The sequence below is a fragment of the Phyllostomus discolor genome, chromosome 4 (assembly GCF_004126475.2).
Source record: "Phyllostomus discolor isolate MPI-MPIP mPhyDis1 chromosome 4, mPhyDis1.pri.v3, whole genome shotgun sequence".
NCBI classification, from domain to species: Eukaryota; Metazoa; Chordata; class Mammalia; order Chiroptera; family Phyllostomidae; genus Phyllostomus; species Phyllostomus discolor.
In genome coordinates this window covers 1,736,135-1,746,590 of record NC_040906.2, presented here as the reverse complement: position 1 = coordinate 1,746,590, position 10,456 = coordinate 1,736,135, and positions in this window count along the sequence as shown.

Sequence of the window (10,456 nt, the reverse complement as noted above, 5' to 3'; positions counted from 1 at the left end):
AGAGAAAAGACAGATAAATGTGACTTCATCAGAATTGTGCATCAAAGAACAGTTTCAACAGAGTGAAGAAGCAGCCCGCAGTTTGGAAGAAAATGTAAATCATCTACCTGATATGGTAGGTGTATCCAGAATACATAAAGAAATAATGTACAACTTCACAGAAACAACCCAATTAAAAATGGGCAGAGGGCTCTAGCTGGGGTGGCTGAGTGGATTGCGCGCAGGCCCGTGAACTTACAGGGTCACCAGTTTGATTCCCAGTCAGGGCACGTGCCTGGGTTTCGGGCCCGGTCCCCAGTAGGGGGCCGTGTGAGGGGCAGCCACACACTGATGTTTTTCTCTCTCTTTCTCCCTCTTGTCCCGTCTAAAACAAATAAAATCTTTAAAGAAGAAATGGGCAAAGGATTTAAATAGATACTTTTCCAACGAAGATGAACAAGTGACCAATAAGTACATGAATGTATCCATCACTGGTCACTAGGGAAACACAATCAGAACTGCGGTGAGACACCACTTCCACCCATTAGGCTGGCTGTTACTTTTTAAATTAAAAAGTATTGCTGAGACTGTGGAGAAACTGGAAACTCGGCGCATTGCTGGTGGGAATGTGAAATAGTGTGGCCGCTGCAGGAGGAGGTGTGGCGGTTCGTCGCTTTAAACGTGGAATTGCCGTGCGATTCAGCAGCTCCACTTCTAGGTGCAGACCGAGAAAGAACCGCGACAGCAGAGGCTCAAGCCGATGTCCGTGCCCCTGTGCTCGCAGTAGTGGTTCTCACAGCTGCAAGGGGGGAGCGAGGGAAGTGTCCAGTGATGAAGGGAGGGTAGGACTGGTCTACACAAACAACGGAATATTGCCTGGCCTTGAACGGAACTGAAATGCTGATCTACATCACGGATGAACCTTGAAGACTTGATAGTAAATGAAATGAACCCCTCACAAAGGGACAAACACCGCGTTGTCCCAGTTACACAAAGTTATCCCAGTTACACGAGGTACCTGGAGTAATCACATCCGTAGAGGCAGAACGTAGAACCGTGGGTGCCGGAGCTGGGGGGACGGGAGGGGGTAGTGTTCAATGGGTGTTGGGGTGTAGGGAGTTGCCCGGGTTACGGCGATTGGTGGTAGTGGTGACTGTACAACAGTATGTGTATTTTACCACAATTCTTTAAAACGTGATTTCAGTGCTTCTATGGGGGAGGGGGGTGGAGCAATGGGAAATCGTACGGGGTAGGTGATAAAGGAGAGTGAGAGGACACCTAGGACAGGCAAGTGTTGAGTAAGGTGATAAAAGCCCAGTTATGTCGATCATTACATATAAATGTGAATGATTTCTGTAAATGACTGAGATTGTCAGGTTGAGTTTTTAAAATCCAACTCTTCCGTGTCTGTAGAGACATATCTAAAAAAAACATCAGGAGGTCAAAAAATTAAGGATGGAAAAAATAACCATTTAATTTTATATTAAAATTAGACAAAGACTGTAAAGCAATAAAATTACTGAAGAAGATATATTCAATTAACTAGGAGTAAATAATTCCAAATTCATATGCATCTGATAAAACAGCTTTAAAATATATAAAACAAATATTTCCAAAACCAGCAGGGAAAATAGGCGAGTTTGTAATCACAGTTGGAGACGCTAACATGACCAACAGAAGCAGCGGTGGCGATCCAGAGCGTGCGAGCAGTGCAAACCGCCGGTTGGGGGTGTGGCGCATCGCACGGAACACGGTGCGCAGAGCAGCACCACGTCAGGTCTCTGCAGGCCACCCGAAATACTGGGTTGGCCAAAAAATTTGTTTCATTTTTTTCCGTATCATGGTTCTAGAAGTGCTTAGTAGTCTTTAAGGGCATTTGAAACAATTTTGTTAGATTGTGTTGTGACAGCTGTCATACCATTGTGCATTTAAAAAACATCAAAATTGCTGACTTTTTGTACGGCCATTGTAATACGGAAGGTAGAAGAAAATACGTAACATGGTCGGCACAGTAGGCTTTATTTCAAGAAAGGTAGAATCACAACTGAAATGCAAGAAGAGATCTGTGCCGTGTGTGCAGAAGGTGCTGTGGCTGATCAGACGTGTCATGAGTGATTCGTGAGGTTTCCTGGCACCGTTGACGTTTGGCCACATAGTCCTGTGCCGGGGGCTGCCTCGTGCGCCGGCAGGTGTTTAGCAGCCCCCGGCCGCTCCCCGCCGGAAGCCCACAGCGGGAGACCGCCGACCTCCTCAGGACATCCACGTCGGCAGAGTCATTGGCGAGAGTGAAAATGCGCCGGTCGTAAAGGCTCCCGGAGACAGCGGTGCAGGCGTGGCGCCAGACACAGGGACATCGCAGGGTGGGGACGGCCGGCCTCCTGAGCATGGGTGCAGAGTTGCCTTTAAAATATTGGGGAAATAAACCCAACAAGCAGCTTATTTTTAAAAATAAGTTATAGCCATAATGACTATTCCAGTCATTCAAGGTCTATTTTACATTTGAAAATCAGTATAATTTACCATGTGAAGAGAATGAAGGGGAAAAACCTTCTGATTATTTCAGTAGACGGAGAAGTTAAAATTCTTCACCCACACTGGTGGAATTCTTAAACTAGAAATCAACAGTGAAATCTTCTCAAGGAGAAGTCTTGGGACCTAAGATTTGATGCTGTTTACAAGGAACAAGTTACCTGCCCGCAGACTCATTGGTGCTGCTGGTAAAAGACATTGGACAAAGGACAGACGGACAATTTTGTGCACACAGCAGTAGCCAGAATTCCACTTCCTTGCCTAGGTCCCAGAGCCTCGATTCCCACAAGGCAGTCCAGTGAGGGCCGGGAAATACCTGTGCGTACAGTGGGTTGCGCTACAAGAGGATCCCCACGCTTAGGGACCCCGAATGTCCGATGGCGGGCCGCAGGGAAACCTGCCGTGCCTGTGTCGTGGAGGGAGACACTTGTCCTACTGGCCAGTACGTTAGCCCGCCCTTCATTCTCAAGGGAGGCACGCTCTGTCTCTTCCGAGGCTGTTCGCCGTTAATTCTTGAAAGGTTGGTCCAGAACAAAGACAGTCTGCCAGTAAGACGTGCAGGAACGCGAAGTGCCCGGGGGAAGCTGTGTCCCGAACAAACACCATGCTTGATGCTGAAATGTAGACAGCCTTCTCTTTCAAGACAGGAGCCGAGTGTGGGTGTAGCTACCAAAATCCTCTGTTTATCATTGTAACTTAGAGCTGCTAACCAGCACAGGAGCAAAGAAACAGATGTTATGCATGTTTGTATGGGAGAAACCTAAAATTAGATTATTCCTGGGCAATCTAGTTTTTGATTGAAAACCCCAAAAATTCTGTATCTAAAGCATTAGCATTTGAGTCATTGACATCGAGTACACAAAGTCCACCACCATTCCACGCACTAACTGTGATGTTAGGACTTTTAAACGATGCTTTCAGTAGCACTGAAAACACCGGATGCCTGGGGATGTGTCTGACGACAGGATACTCAAGACCCCTGTCCGAAGACTGCAGGACCGTCGTGAAGCAGTTCCCGCTGGGGGAGCGTGTGGTCCCTGCGTGGGCTGAAAGACTCGGCAGCATGAGTGTGTCCAGTCCCGTCCTTTCCGGTGCCCTCAGTGCCATCCCAGTACAGTCCCGGCAGGGGAGCTGTGTGGGGCTCCACAAGCTGATTGTTCATTATGGAAATACAGAAGGTCACGGATAGCCAAGAGCGTTTTTAAGAAGAATGAAGTAGGAAGCTTGAAATGGTCACGTGTTAAAATACAGTGTGAAGTGGCAGGGAGACAGCATGCTGCTGGCCCAAGGGTGGACAGCTAGGTCGGCAGCACTGGAGAGAGTGCAGAGACGGTCGCACGGATCGGCATGCACTTGAGGTAAAGGTGGCATTGCAGAGCAGCAAGGGGGAGAACAGACTTCTCAGTAAAGGATGCCAGTTTAGTTAGGTGCCCCCTTAAAAAGAAACTCCCACCTATCGGATGGCAGGGGCTCTGATACATGGCCCCTGGTGCAGCCAGTACAGATGGAATGAAATTCATCAGTGTCTGTAAAAATCGTATATGAACTTGCTCTTTGACCCAGAAATCCTGTCACCCCTCAGAGTTAAAGTGGTAAATATGAAATAACTGGGGCATGGGATCATTTTCGTGGCACTGTGTGTGATTGCCAAAGTTGGAGAATCGACACATCGGCCGCTGTGCAGTCTTGGGAGAGGAGGGCAGACCTGGACACCAGTGGGGCGTCTTCAGTGCAGTGACGTGACTGACGCAGCAGAAGTGCCGCGTGACCTGCCGTCTTCTCTGGTGTGCGAGACCACGTGGGGGGGCGCTGAGACGGCCGTGCGGGGAGGGCAGAGGCGGGGTGGGAGGGGGCTGCGAGGGTGCTTCACTGGCTACCAGAGGGGAAGAAACCAGTCCTAAGAGAATGAAAACAAAAGTAGTGGCAGGAACGGCATGTTAAACTGGTCGTAAAAGCACCTAAGTAAAGAATGATTTCAAATACTCGAAGACAGCACTTGGGGTGTACGTGTTGATATTCTAAAAACAACCGGAAGGCCCTGGCTGGTGCGGCTCAGTGGGTTGAACTCAGGCTGCGAACCAAAGGGTCACCAGTTAAGAGTCCCCATGAGGGGCCATGTGAGAGGCAACCACACAGTGATGTTTCTCGTCCTCTCTTCCTCCCTTCTTCTCTCTAAATGAATAAATAAAATGTTAAAGAAAAACTAGAGCTGCAAAGATACTGTAAACTGTGCCTTGGTATCTAATAGTGATATTCATGGGTAATTGTGTTAATGTTAGGAACCAAGATCTTTGGTGTACAGGAAAAAGATGCAAGTATAAAATCAATGTTTGAACTTTAAAATGCCATACTATTACATTTTAGTTGGAAATAATATGGACTCATGGTTCTGCTTTTCAGAAATACCTGTTTTTAGTTCTATTCCCTGAAAACACCTAGAAGCAGTTGACCGATGACACTGGGCACAGCGAGCATCCAGGCTGTCATCTGTAAATGTCATTCTTCTCTCTCCTGTTCTCGCTGCATCCCTTCAGCCAGTTCTGACAGACTGTGCGTGTTTACTTCCTCCGTCTTCCTGCCTGTCCTCAGGCTTCTCCTGCCCGTTCACCTTTCCGGCCTCATCTTGATCACTTCTCTGTCCTTCCAAAGCGAACCCTGCAGCCCCGTGCAGCTCCGCACACCTGTGCCCAGGACCTCGTGCCCCGTCAGCTCCCCAGGAAGTCTGTCTCTGCCGTTCCTCGCACGCCCGCCTGCACACCCCTGACCTCGGCCCCCTTCTAGGTGCTGGGAGTGTGGCATTGACAACGACTCCTGCCCTCACGGACTGCATTCCAGAGAGGAGGAGGAAGTCAACCTGCAAGATAACTTGAAACAGGGACAAACCTGACAATGAAAACAAAGCAAAGCCGTGATGAGACAGTCCTTGGGGTGGGGCCGTAGTGACACTAGAGCAGCTTTTGTGGGGGGACTTCCTTGAGGGTGCACATCAGGGTTCCTTTCCAGGTTCCGGTCCCGTGGTCATGTTCGTCTTTAAGATAATTTTTGTGTGATGGGTTCTCACTGGCGAACCAGTGTTTGTGAGTCTGCCTTTGCGGGAGCAGCCGGGGTGCTCTGCAGCGAGTGGAACAGCTTTCACGTCTCACCTCGGTGACTCTCTGTCGGAGACAGCGCTGCGCGTTTACCACGATGTTGGTGCAGCTTCCTCTGTGGAAACCGAGTCTGAGTATCTCAGTAGCCCTCTGCGCTCGCTCTGTCTGGCGGCCTGTCTCAGTTACTGCCCGGGAGCGAGCTCAGTGCTGTCCTGCGAGTGGGGGTGACCAGTGTAAAGGAGTGTGGGTGACGTCTGCGGTGAGTGACCCGATGAGACCAATGACCAGGGTGGGCCCAGCAGTAGAGTGCACTGGTAACCGTCCACGTGCCTGGGATGTTGGATTTGGCATAATCAGCACATCTTAAACATTTCTTCTTTCTTCTTTTCACCTATAGAATTTCCTTGGGATGCATGAGTTCCCTCCTGCAGAAAATGTTCGACGGCACTGAGGAGAAGCTGGTGGTAGTGAGATGATGTAGTTCAGTGGGTTTGATAAATGCGTTTTGGAACTGTGTAAAGTTTCCGAGATAATTACTGCTGATGCATTTGGTGCATTTTTATGACTTCACTGTGAAGCATTTAGATGTGTTTTTCCTGTTTTCACCAGGAAGTGTAAACCCGAGCATACTGTGGTAAAGCACTTAATTTTTTTTTTTTTAATTTTTTTATTGAAGTTGCAAACACAATCCCACATGGCGGTGGTGATGCCTTAAACTCAGTGTGCCCGTTTCAGCACCAGACTTAGAGGGCGTAAAGTTAAATGGCCGCCGCACTGCTCACGTCTGTCTAGTGGTCACTCTAGTACTGGCGGTGCTAGCTTTGGCTGCAGTGTGAACCGGGACGATTTTCAAAGTCCAGTTTTATGCCTTACAACACAAATGTCTTTAATTTCTTTTTTAAAGTAACACAGCTAAAAGTCGCAGCATTACTGATGGTAAGGCAGACACGTTAAGTGTGCGTTTTCTCCAAATGTTACAGCATTTAGAGCATTTTAATTTTTGTTGGTATCAGTTGATTTAAAGTTGCCCATTTAGCACTTATGTCTGATGTATTTACACTTAATAAAGGCAGAACCGACTGCATGGCTGTAAGTGTGGTGCTTCCTGCAGGTGTGATGGCCCTTGCCACGTGCGAGCGAGCCTCCCAGTGCTGCTCGGGACGCACGGGGCGGGGGGCTGGGGGGGAGGCCGCACACCCTGCCGCGGGGTTTCGGAGCTTTTCTTGCTTCCTGGGCTGGTTTGGTTTCACGTACCAGCTTGTCTCCAGACCCACCTCAAACGTCTGTCAGGGCTTTTAAAACTTAAAACCTTGGGTCTCATTGGTAGCGGGCATACGTCAGATGAGGAAAACCCTGGGACCGTGAAGATGTCTTCCCACGAGTTAAGTACATGGTTGTTCCTGTTAAGAGGCTGCATCCGAGCTTGCGGTGAGGGCAGTGGGAGCCCGGGCTGGCAGAGCTGCAGGCGGTCCTAGCACGCACTGTGAAGCTCGATGCAACGGTCGCTTGTTAAAGAGCTCTGCGGCCGGCGTGCCCACACCTGACGTCACTGCCTTTCCACCGTTGGCCGTCCTCACTGCTCCTCCAGGGTTTGCCTGCCAGGCACACGAGAAACGTGCCTCGGTGTCAGCTCTACGCTCGGTGGAGTCAGGGCCCTCCAGGTTGCCCTGTCCACACACACACACACACACACATACACACCCCAGCCGGGGAGTGCGCCCCCTGTGAAAGGGGGTTAGGTTTGCAGACAAGTGAGGTCGCTAGCCAGCCGGCCTGGAAGCGGGAAGATGACTGGGTTATCTGGGTGGGCAGAAAAGAAAACGAGAAAAAAGGTGTCTGGGGAGGCGGCGAGAACCTGGGGATGAGGTGGCTGCTAGAACCTGGGAAAAGCAAGGGACTGCTGGCCCGCTAGAGCTGACGTCTGTCGACGGTAGCCTGGCGAGGCCTGTCGGACCTCCAACCTCCGGGAGTGCAAGGCAGTAAACTCGTGCATGTTCGGGCTGCTGCGTCTGTGATAACGTGTTACACCGGCAACAGCAAACACACGGCTACGATCTCCATCTCTAGAAGACTGTCGGGAGCACGTGAGGCTGCTCCCGGGTTCCACCTACATCTGCCTGAGTCTCCACTCGGGGGGCGCAGCTGTCACGTGTGGGCTGTGTGTGTCACGTAAACACGATACAATTGTGTCTTCGTAACGTGGTGGAGGTCAGGGCTGAGGTCATGGCCTCCTGACAGGTCAGAGCGCCACCGATACTCACATGGTGCACGTAAGTAACTGACTTCGCTGGGGCTGCCAGGACGCCAAGAGCCAAAGCCAGCCTGTCTCTAACAGTGCACTAGGAGGGCGCACTGTGCTGCGAGTGTCCTGTGCACGAGGTGGGGACGGGAAGGGTCTGCCACCCCAGGCACCGAGTGAAGCACAGCGCCCGCACGGGCTTGGATGAAGAGCCCTCGGAGCCCTCAGAGCCGGCCCGCCAGCAGGTCTGCTGCGGGGGCAGGAGGGGGGGGATGCTGCAGTGCAGCCTCCTGTACAGGGACTTCACCCGGCCCGGCAGTCGCCTGCTGGCCTGTGGCTGGGCTGCTCTTCACATGTTCTGTCCTCTGAGGAGGTCTGCAATGGGCCTGGCACTGCTAGAATGCGGCAGTCCCCGACCCGTGTGCTCGCGGGCCCTTGGTTACAAGTGATAAAAAAAAAGAAACAAGCAAAATATAAGCAAAGGCACTGAAATCAAGAACAGACTGTCAGAGTTCGGAGGGGAGAGGACAGGGAATTTCAGGGGAATTTCAAGGGGAAAGGGAAAGGGAAGGGGTTACAGGAACGAGTATAAGGACACGTGGACAAAAACTAGGGGCGGGTGGAAATGGGAAGGAGCGGGGAGGGCTGGGTGGGGTGCGTTGGGATGGGAGTAAAAGACAGAAAATTGTACTGCAACAACAATTAAAATAAAAAAATTAAAAAAAGCTAGCAGTCACAAAAAAAACTAACCTACATAGTTGACAGTTCCAGAAATGAGTTCCTCCCCCTTCCCCTCCTCCCTAGAGACACACGTCGTCCTGAGTAGGCATTTAGCAATTTTACAGAGAAGTTGCGAAAGGAGTGGAGTTCATGGGTGCCCTTCGCTCAGCTTCCCTGACGCTAACGGTTTACAGGACCTAGCAGAGTGGGGCTGAGCTTCAAAGGGACGCTTGCAAAGGGCTCCTGCTGGGCGCAGCACGGGCCCCCCACCCTGCCCCGCCTAGGCGGGGCACAGCTGAGCAGGGGCAGCCCCGCGTCTGGGTCCCACGCCAGGGTGTGCACGCTACTGTGGGGGTTTGGGCGGCGGCCCCATGCGCTCCTCCCACGGAAGAGTGGGGTCTGCCTGGTCTGCCTAGCACACGGCCCTGCACACGGGATTCAAATGTGTGTGGGACGGGAGGAAAGGGGGAGGCCGGGCCGCGGGTGGCGGAGGAGGTTCTGATCTACAGCACACCCTCCCCCACAGTCCCACCCAGACCTAGACCCTGACCCCATGCTCAGGGCGCGTGGGGCCCCTGAGTGCCTGCCCCGCCCCTGTCCAGGAGCAGGGGCGCGCGACAGGCGGCTGCTGCGTTCCTGAGACCGCCGGCAGGTGGCTCTGCGCCCTCGCACTTGGCGCCGGGAAACGCTCCTGGGGTCCCGGCCGCTGTGCTCTCCGCGCGGCCCTTTTCAGCGGCGGGAGTGCCGGCGGCGCCCAGAGCAGCGGGCGGCTCCCTAGCACCGGCACAAATCGACTCCAGTGCTCGGAGTCCTCCTGGGACGAGGCCGTTGTTACATGGAGGGGCGGCTGCCGGTGTGGGGGTGGGTGGGGGGGACCCAGGCCGGCGCAGCGCCCCCGCGCGGCTGAGGCCTCCGTGTCCGACCTGCCTCCGGACACCTGCTGCGCCCCCAGGGGGATCCCCGGGCTCTGCGGGGTCACCCAGGGAGCCCCCTGTCTGACCGCTCCGGAACCGACCGAGCACACCCACCCGCCCCGCGCCCCACCCAGACGCCAGAGGGACCACCGGCGAGGCAGATCCAACGCTGCCACCCACCCAGGGGAGTTCAGGGTCGGAACTGGGCAGGGCCCTTGCAGTCTCCTGGCTGCTCACTGCCCATCCGTACTGGCAAGTCCAGGGGCCCCGGCCGGCGCCAGTCTTCAGCCCCAGCAAAGAGCCGGGTCCCTCCGGCCCCTGGGCCTTCCCGCCGTCTGCTGCGTCCCCGCCCCCGCCAGGCCGCCCCTCATCCCTAGGTCCCAGCATTGACTCCCAGTCCTCGACGTCCCCGTGTCCTCCTTCGATTACTATGAGCCTCCCCAGCGCCAGGCGTGTTCACCCCCACGGGATACCCAGCGTCCGCGCCCGCGGGGAGGCGTGCGAAGGGATCCGGGGCCTCGGCCTTTAACGAGACCCGGCCCCCACCCCTTCCCGCCGCCCCAGGCGGGAATGGCCGGAACCCGGGAGTGCAGGGGAACGGTGCTCCGGCTGGGACCGAGGCGCCCAGCCTAGGAGACCGCGCCTGGTCGTCGAGGTGTCGGTTGTTCCGCGACGTCTCGGGAGCGCCAGGCGCTGGCTGCAGTGCCGGCCGCCCCGGAGCCCCAGCGTGCAGCCCCCGGGGAGGGTCCCACGGCGCCGCGCTCCCCGACGGGTCGTTTGGGCGCAGCCCTCCCCGGGCGGGGCCGGCGCTCGCCCCGCACTGTCGGGGCGACTCGCGTGGGTCGGGTCTCCCGGTTGGTGCAGCTTCCTCCTGGCGCCCCCGCGGCAGGTGCTGGGCGCTCCGCACCCCCCTCGGCGGCGCTCACCGCCGTCCCCCCGCCCCCACCCGGCCTACGCCACCCGAGGAGCGAGCGCAGTGGGCCGGG